Raw genomic sequence first — 9,451 nt, 5'->3', positions numbered from 1 at the left:
TTTTTGCCACATGGTAAATTTCAGTGGAGCTTCGATGAGCTCGCTTGCACCTATTGTTCGAGGCAAAAGTCTCGAAGACTGTTAGTACCGTATTGTGTTCGCTGGCAGGATGTTGTTCCGCTTTATGGCCCACAAGAAGATCCTCGCCGCTTTTTGCCACCTGCCGGAGTATCCAACATGCCCTAAGGCTATGAGTAGGTGTTATATCTGGAGAACTGTGGAGCTTACATGGCCCGTCGAGCCATTCTCCCAATACGGATCCCGGCCCTGGGGTGGGCATTGGTTTCTTGGGGATTGGTCGGACGACTTGCGAGAGTTCATCCGTTTAGTTTGGACAAAGGTCTTTGTGAGAGCAGTACTATCCCAAAATTTTGTTTGGGTCTTCCAAGCGCTCTCCATCGCACAGTACTTCCGTACTATGGTTGCCAAGTATGCGAAGTGTACTATGTCGCGGCGGCTTATAGCATTGAGGAGTCCTTCGTCCGTGCAGTTTTTGCAGAAAAGTGAGACCATGTTCTCTTCGCGGCAGTCCCTGACCTTGTTAAGCGCAAGGAGGAATCTGGTCCAGTAGCGATGTACGGTTTCCTGGGGCGCTTGCCTGATGCGGGAGAGATAGTTTAGGTCTAGGTAGGTGCTGTTAGCAGAATCCGGATTTTGATCCGATCTAATGCCCAAGGGCGCGGGCGGTTCCGAGCTTAACAGCTCAGAATCCAGAGTGCTGCCTAATTTCTTCGGCCCAATGCCCGATTCTAAGTCCGGGACCTGGTCAGGTTTTCCTTTGAGCAGGTCTTTGGCTCAAGGAGTTCGGTGATCCGAACATAACTTGTCCTCAAAGTTGAGGGGCAATCCGCATGTGGTTCTCCACTATCGCTATCTCATGGGTGGCCGGCGGGGACCTGATGTCCCTTCGGTCGGGTTTAAGCCCAATCCGGTCATAGTCTGTAGCGACTCCCAGAGCGGCGATGTGATCCAAGAGTTCGTTAAGGGAGGAGAGCTCCATTGGGTCAATCTGTTCGGCAAGTTCCGAACTGACGCGAAGGTTATGATTGATGAGCCGAGAAGCCATCGTCGGCGCCACCGCCGATGGGGCGGCCATGATAAAGCCGCCGAGCCGGAGTGTCTGGCCTACAGCCAGAGCCCCCTCCGAGCTAATGTCGTCCTTGACGATGAGGCGAGCCATCGGGCCTTGCAGTGACGTCACAGAGGAACTCTCAATGAAAGCACCATTGTCGGTGTCAAAACCGGCAGATCTCGGGTAGGGGGTCCCGATCTGTACGTCAAGGCTGATGGTAACAGGAAGCGAGGGACACAAATGTTTACCCAGGTTCGGTCCCTTTCGATGGAGGTAAAATCCTACTTCCTGCTTGATTAATATTGATGATATGGGTAGTACAAGAGTAGATCTACCATGAGATCGTAGAGGCTAAACCCTAAGAGCTAGCCTATGATGGTATGATTGTAATTGTGATCGGCCTTCTAAGGACCAACCTCTCCGGTTTATATAGACACCGGAGAAGGCTAGGGTTTACATGGAGTCGGTTACAAGAAAGGAAACACAATATCCGGATTGCCAAGCTTGCCTTCCACGCAAAGGAGAGTCCCATCCGGACACGGGCCGAAGTCTTGAGTCTTGTATCTTCATGCTTCAATAGTCCAGACATTGCACACAGTTCGGTTGTCCGGATACCCCTTAATCAGGACTCCCTCGGTATGTCCGGAGGTTATCGAATGTAAGCCTCAAGTCATCTATTAGGGTTTTGACGTGTCTTGTTTTTATGACCACGACGTCTACGTATGCCTCCACTGTTTTGCCGATTTATTTTTCCAGGCATGTTTGAATCATGCGTTGATAGGTTGCACCGGCATTCTTAAGCCCTAAAGGCATAGTGTTGAAGCAAAAGGGGCCATATGGCATTATGAAAGCTGTTGCAGCTTGGTCAGACTCTGCGATCTTTATTTGATGGTATCCAGAGTATGCGTCGAGAAAATACAGCGAGTCATGTCCAGCTGTGACATCGATTATTTGATCGATGCGAGAGAGGGGAAAGGGATCCTTGGGGCAAGCCTTGTTGAGGTCTTTGAAGTCGACACATAGGCGCCAGAATTTGTCCTTCTTTGGTACCATTACCAAGTTCGCCAGCCAATCCGGATGTTTAATATCTCTGATGAATCTGGCCTCAAATAGCTTGGATAGCTCTTCCCCCATTGCTTGTCGTTTGGACTCTGAAAATCGCCTTAGGGTTTGTTTGACAGATTTGTATCCCTTTAGTATGTTAAGGCTGTGTTTGGCCAATCCACGCGGGATGCCCGGCATGTCCGATGGGTGCCAGGTGAAAATGTCCCAATTCTCGTGTAAAAAGTCTTTTAGTGCAGCGTCCATTGCGGGGCTCAACTGTGTCCCGATGGAAGCTGTCTTCGTGGGGTCCGTTGGATGGACTTGGAATTTGATTATCTCGTCTGCGGGTTTAAATGAGGTGGACTTGGATCGCTTGTCGAGTATCACGTCGTCCCTGTCCACAATGGCACGTAGCGTCGTTAATTCTTCGACTGCTAGCGCTTCGGATAATGCTTCCAGGGCTAGTGCTGTGGTTTGACCTCAATCCTTGTCCTGAAGGTAGCCCATGATCGACTGCATCGACCTGCATCGCTGCCCCGCCCTGAGATGCCACGGTGTGGTGGCTGTCGCCATGCCCGTGACGCTAGCCTCCCCTGTCCACCATTGGAGCCTAGTTAGCCTCCCCCGCGCCTATATAAGAGAACCCTGAGTCCTTCCGCAGCTCCCAAGCGCCTCCCTTGCCTCATTTGTCCACTGGAGCGACCACATCTCGCCGGATTTCACCGTTCATTCTCGGTGTTCGCCGGAGTTCGAGCTAGTCCGGTCACCATGAGCTTCCTCTCGTTGTCCTACCACGTCCACGAGCTTCCCCTCGTCTCCGCGAGCCGCCCCACCTCTCCAGTTCATCGCTGGAGCCCCTCTGGTCGCGAGCCCCTAGTCCGGCCGCCGCCTCCACCGTTCGGGCACCTCGCCGTCCGGCCGCCCTAGCCTCTTCCAGCCTCCTCCGACCTCACGAAGGCCTCCTCTACCTCCCCACGGGCCGCCCGGCCCACTCAGCCATCGCCGGATTTGCCTGTTCGCCGAGCTCCATCACCACCCCAGCCGCCTCTGTACTCCTCCCGCCTCCTCTGGTTGCCACGCCTCCGCGCATCCCAAGTGCCGGCCGATCATGGGAACGGACGGGGCAGGCCCCGCCGCCCCCGTCAGTGGCCTCGCCCTGGCCGGGGATGGCCGGAGCTGGCTGGCCCCCTCGCCGCTCCCTCTCCTACTACTCCTCTATCTCGCACGGGAGCACAGGAGCGGGAGGTAGAGGATGAGCACGATCGGCCCCTCGCCTTGCCACGTCAGTAGGTGAAGGCGCATTCCCTCTAATATGCTTTTTTGTTTAAGCGCATTCCTCCTTTCTTTTACCAAAAATACGCTTCCCCCTCTGGAAAGCGTATTCATGTCTACCTCAGCAATAATACACTTTCTCTTTCAGAAAACGTAAACTGCCCGAAGGCGCTTTCTCTTTTCTGCTCCAGAGACTCGCCTGTAGTAACTTTTATTACAGATTAGTCCCTGATTTTCCAACCTTCATAACTTTTTGCCCGTAACTCCGATCGAGGTGAAACCAATGCTCACGTCTTCGTCTCATCGAGTTCTTTTTGTTGGCAACGTTTCTCACTAGGTGGTCCCATAGTGGAAATGACCATTTTACCCTTGCCTCTAATAAGCCCCCTCCGAAAGAGAACCATCTGGCGTTTCGTTTACGTGGCTTCACCGCACTTTTTCTCGGAGTCTCCATCACCCCCAGGCAAGCCACAACCACCATTTGCATGATAGCCATGCAGTAGCATTGGTTTTCAACTTGAATATTTAATAAATGTATGTTTGTTTTGCTACTGCTATCATTATTTCGGTTAGGATTAAGGATCGGTGGTTACCGTCAAGCTATGTTTTCTTGCACTCGGTTAGCATGATCTACTTGCTAGTATTACTTTCATATGTTCATGCTTGCTAGTAGTTCATGTTGGTGTTGGTTATGTTCTTCGGTCCATGACTATCGTCTGTTACTGAGTACTGTTGATATGCATATTTTGTTGCATCTAGCTGCTTTATGCTCACCTGATAGTATTGTCATTATGTTCTTGTATGGTATTTATTCTTGATGTTAGTGGTCATGCTATGCTTATGATAGAGTTATGTTTGTGTTATTCATGCTCGTCGGTATGCCATGCTCAGTCGGATATATGCTTCATTGTTATTATGCTCAATGATTTGTTATGGTTGCACATACATGCTTATGTTGATATTATGCTCATGCATCATAGTTGCATCATGTTAATTTTTATGACACAGGTTATTGCATTCAAGTTTAACTGGATAATAATGAACTTGAACATTTGTTGGCTGAGTCATAGTGCCACTGAATCAAGCTGACTAGTGCAACCACATTTGCCTTTATGGCAAGGTCCTAACTGGGTCTATTGTCATGCCTCTCGCCGATGCCTCCAACGAGGGAAGGTTATGCGCGGGCGCTACCTTGGTCTGGTAGGACAACATAAGCCTTGTGTTCCCATGTTTGGCTTTGAGCTCATGTCCCTGTTTGGGACGGCTTATCTTGCCACGACGGTGGTCGTTGATGCCTTTGGTAGGCACGGGGGCACCCATGACTTAGCCCCGAGGGGAGTTGGTCGGAGTGGCTGGGAGAGTGTCATGGGCAATAGAGCAGTTTGGTCGGAACGCCGTTGGTCCACCCGAATGGGACTGCGAGGCCATGGGTTCCGTGGTGTGGGTACAATGTGCTAACCTCTGCAGAGTGTGTGTGTGTGTTAAATCTATCGATAACCGCGCCCGCAAATAAGGGCCCAGCTCAAGGTTGGTCACATTATGGGTCAACAGTAATAATAATGATGTGCTTAATAACAACCCTGGTTCGATGATGGAAGAAGTTGGTTGACCTTTATGTGATCGTGGGAGGATCACTGTGGTATCGAGGATACCGAGTGGTTCGATATTTGTGGTGTCATGCGAGAATCACGGGTAAAGGTCAAGCTCCTTGTGGTCATGTAATGATTACTACGGTATTGTTATACTAAGCTTGATTTGATCCTAAGATGATCGTGTGATGTCCACCGTGGTAAGTAATGCATGTTTTGGTTACGAGGTAACCCGAGCAGAGTAAGTTGGTGCATGATTATGTTAACCTATTGCATGTAGTATCATCATGTTCATATGATCGTGCCATGTTAAAATTGTATCATGTTCAGTTTTGCATGCCATGTTGTTCTGCTAGTATCATGCTCATGATTGTTTTAATCTACTAATGCCATGCTATTGTTCGTCTTGACTGCTTTTAGTTATTGTGAGCTTGCCAGTACATTCAATGTACTGACTTGGCGCGTCATGTGAGTTTGTAGGTCGTGCCTGGATTGCTTGCTTGTTTGGTGTGGTCCTTGTGTTCACGAGATAGGATAAACATTCCAGCCAGAGTCCTAGTGGATTAGAGGCCATCATCACCGTTCATTGTTCCGCTGCCAATAGTTGTTCTTCTGCCAGTAGATGTTTCGCTGCCTCGAGTTGTTATGCTGCTTGCATAGAGGAACTGTGATTGGTGTAGTATCGCCATGCCGATGTTATTCATTGTAATATCGGAGAGTTGTATTCGTATTCAGGTTTTAATAGAAACCTAGTTTGTTCTATGCTATTGATTTCAGTGTCGTATTCCAGAAGACTTCACCTTGATTTCTGGGCTGGAATATGGGGCGTTCCGGTTTCTCTGAGCCGGGGGTGCCACATGTTGTATTACGTTTGTCTGCTCTTGGTGCAACGTACCTGTCACGCCCAATATGCGATACTATCCTAAAGAGACTCGAAGGTCCCACCAAGGATAGAACCGCATATTGAGACGCTTTTGCAAGGTGGATATCATTACATCAACTTTACATAATAGTGGGGATACATCCAATACATTCAATGACACATGAATACAACAATATCTCATACATAAGAGCAGCATCCGACTACGGATGAAACACAAACAGAAGCTCAAACGACATCCACCCTGCTAGCCCAGGCTGCCGACCTGGAACCTATCCCCTGATCAAAGAAGAAGCAGAAGAAGAACTCCAGAACAAGCAAACATCGCTCTCGCGTCATGATCATCGCATAACCTGTACCTACAACTGTTGTTGTAGTAATCTGTGAGCCACGAGGACTCAGCAATCCCATTACCATGGGTATCAAGACTAGCAAAGCTTAATAGGAAAGGAAGGGGTAAAGTGGTGAGGCTGCAGCAGCGACTAAGCATATATGGTGGCTAACATACGCAAATAAGAGCGAGAAGAGAGCAAGCGGAACGGTCGTGAAGCTAGCAATGATCAAGAAGTGATCCTGAACTCCTACTTACGTCAATCATAACCCAAAACCATGTTCACTTCCCGGACTCCGCCGAAAAGAGACCATCGCGGCTACACACACGGTTGACGCGTTTTAATACGGATCTGGTGTCAAGTTATCTACAACCAAACATTAACAAATTCCCATCTGCCACATAACCGCGGGCACGGCTTTCGAAAGTTTATACCCTGCAGGGGTGTCCCAACTTAGCCCACGATAAGCTCTTGCGATCAACGAAGGATATACCTTCTCCCAGGAAGACCCGATCAGTCTCGGAATCCCGGTTTACAAGATATTTCGACAATGGTAAAACAAGACCAGCAAAGCCGCCCGATGTGCCGACAAATCCCGATAGGAGTCGCACGTACCTCGTTCTCAGGGCACACCGGATAAGTCAAGCTACGAGTAAAACCAGACCTCGAGTTGCCCCGAGGTGGCCCCACAGGCTGCTCATTTCGGACCAACACTCGAAGGAGCACTGGCCCGGGGGGTTAAAAATAAAGATGACCCTCGGGCTCCGGAAACCCAAGGGAAAAAGGGCTAGGTGAGGCAAATGGTAAAACCAAGGTTGGGCCTTGCTGGAGGAGTTTTATTCAAAGCGAACTGTCGAGGGGGTCCCATAAATCACCCAACCGCATAAGGAACGCAAAATCCGGGAACATAACACCGGTATGACGGAAACTAAGGCGGCAAGAGTGGAACAAAACACCAGGCATAAGGCCGAGTCTTCCACCCTTTACCAAGTATATAGATGCATTAATAATATAAGAGATATTGTGATATCCCAACATGATCCTGTCCATCATGGGGCAACCTTCAACTTCACCTACAACTAACAACGCTATAAGAGGGGCTGAGCAAAAGCGGTAACATAGCCAAACAATGGTTTGCTAGGAAGGGTGAAAAGGTTAGAGGTTCATGGCAATTTGGGAGGCTTGATGAGCAAAAGATAGGTAGCGCAGCAAAGCGATAGAACGAACCAACTAGCATAGCAATAATAGTAGTGAGATCCAGGGTAGTGGTCACCTTGCCTGAAATCTCGCTAGGAAGAAGAACGAGTCCATGAAGAAGATGAACGGGCGTAGTCGAACGAATCCTCACAACTCCGGAACGAAACCGACGCTACCGAGAGAAGCAAACCGGAAAGAAGCAAACAACATGGTAAACACACAAGCATAATCATGGCATGATGCACAATCAAGTATGATGCATGTCCGGTTTAATGAGGCATGGCATGGTAAAGTGCAACAAACAATACTACAAGTTAAGTGGAGCTCAATATGCAACGAGTTGCATATTGACAAAACACCACATTGACATATTTAGTTTAATCTCATTTATTTATCCAACAATATTAAATGTTGATTAACAAGGCAAGGGGTGTAATAAAAGTAAACTAACTATTTAGGCAAGTTTAAATGAGGTCGGAACAACGAACAACAATTCCGGAAAATCCCCATATGCATATTTCGAATTTGGTACTGTTCTGCCCTAAAACATATTTTATTGTTGTTAAACAGGAAAATAAAGTGCACCATGTTAAATTAGGCATTTTTCCACCCCATTTACATATAAAGTTTATTTAAAACCGAGCTACGATTATTTAGTTACGAAATAAAGCATTTTAGCATGGCATTTAAGCAAAATTAATCAAACAGCAATTTAAACATTTTAAACATGGATGAAAGTGGCATAATATTAATCTACACAAAATTCTAAGCATTTTACATATATAAATTATTTTAATCCGATGCACAGTTTTGGGGTTATTAAATGCATGAACTCTAGGGACTTTTCTATAAAACATTAATTCCTGGATAAATAGACAAATCGCAGCGCAGGAAAAAAAACAACACGGGCCGAATCTGACTGGGCCAAAGTGCACAGGAGAGGGGGCAGGGTCTGCGCACCCTGGGCTATGGCCCGGTTCGGAGCTGGGCAGACCGGTTGCTGGGCCGGCTCGGCAGCGGAGCTGGGCGCGACCCACGCGCTGGAGCTGGTCAACGCGCGAGGGGAACAGGGGCGAGCGAGCTGCTTCCTTTCTGAAGAACAGAAAAACCGCAGCAGGCGATGCAGAAGACGGCGGCAGGGATCCTGGCGACGGGGTCGGCGGGAACCGGCCAGGACGGGCGGAACGGAGAGCGGGGAGGCGGAGCTTGGCGCGTCCATGTCGACAAGGAGGGTCGCGGCTGGAACGGGCGAGGCGCGGGGTCAACGCGGAGTTGTCCCGCTCGATGCAGGGAAACCTGGCGCGACTCCGGCGAGGACGGACGAAGGGCGCCGGATCCAGGCGGGGAAGACCGAAGGCGCGCACGGGACGGCGGCGGCGGAGCTTGGCGCGGGTCAGGCGCGGTCATGGGGTTTCCTGCCAGAGAAACGAGAGGGAGACGTGAGAGAGAGAAGCACGGGGAGGAAGGGAGATACAGGGGAGGAGAGGAGCGGGATGAGGCCGGCGGCATGACCTGCTACTGCTGTTGTCGCCGGCGGCACGCTGGAGAGGAGCTCCGACGCGGTGGTGCAGGGGATCGGGGCGCAGGCGAGGGAGCGGCTTGGTGGTGGAGCTGCTGGTCTCACGCGCGGTCGAGGCAGGGGAACGGCGACGCGGTGGCTGCCCCTGGGATCGAACGAGGACGAGGGAAGCAGAGGAGACCGCGGTGCCTTCGGGATTGGGTGGAGGAGGAAACCGAGGATAAGGGGATCTGGGAGGATCCCGAGGTGGGATTTTGGAGAGAGTGGCGGCGGCGAGGGACAAATCTCCTCGAATTTAGGGTTTGGTCTGAATTGGTTAGGGGTTTCTCTATATATAAAGAAACGAGGGAGTTTGGATCATCTGATCGAAATCTGATGGATGGGAATAAATAGGCTAGGGAGTCCAATAAATAAAACGAAGATATTTTCGGGATGTTTGGGGATGATTCGGATCCAACAGTCACAACACCCGGGTCGGGTCCGGGACTACTTTCAAACGCGCGCGAGGGGTCTGCGTAAAGAGCGGAGAGGGCCAAACGGTCAGAC

Source organism: Triticum dicoccoides, chromosome 4B (assembly GCF_002162155.2).
Source record: "Triticum dicoccoides isolate Atlit2015 ecotype Zavitan chromosome 4B, WEW_v2.0, whole genome shotgun sequence".
Lineage (NCBI taxonomy): Eukaryota > Viridiplantae > Streptophyta > Magnoliopsida > Poales > Poaceae > Triticum > Triticum dicoccoides.
This window is presented reverse-complemented; position numbering follows the sequence as displayed.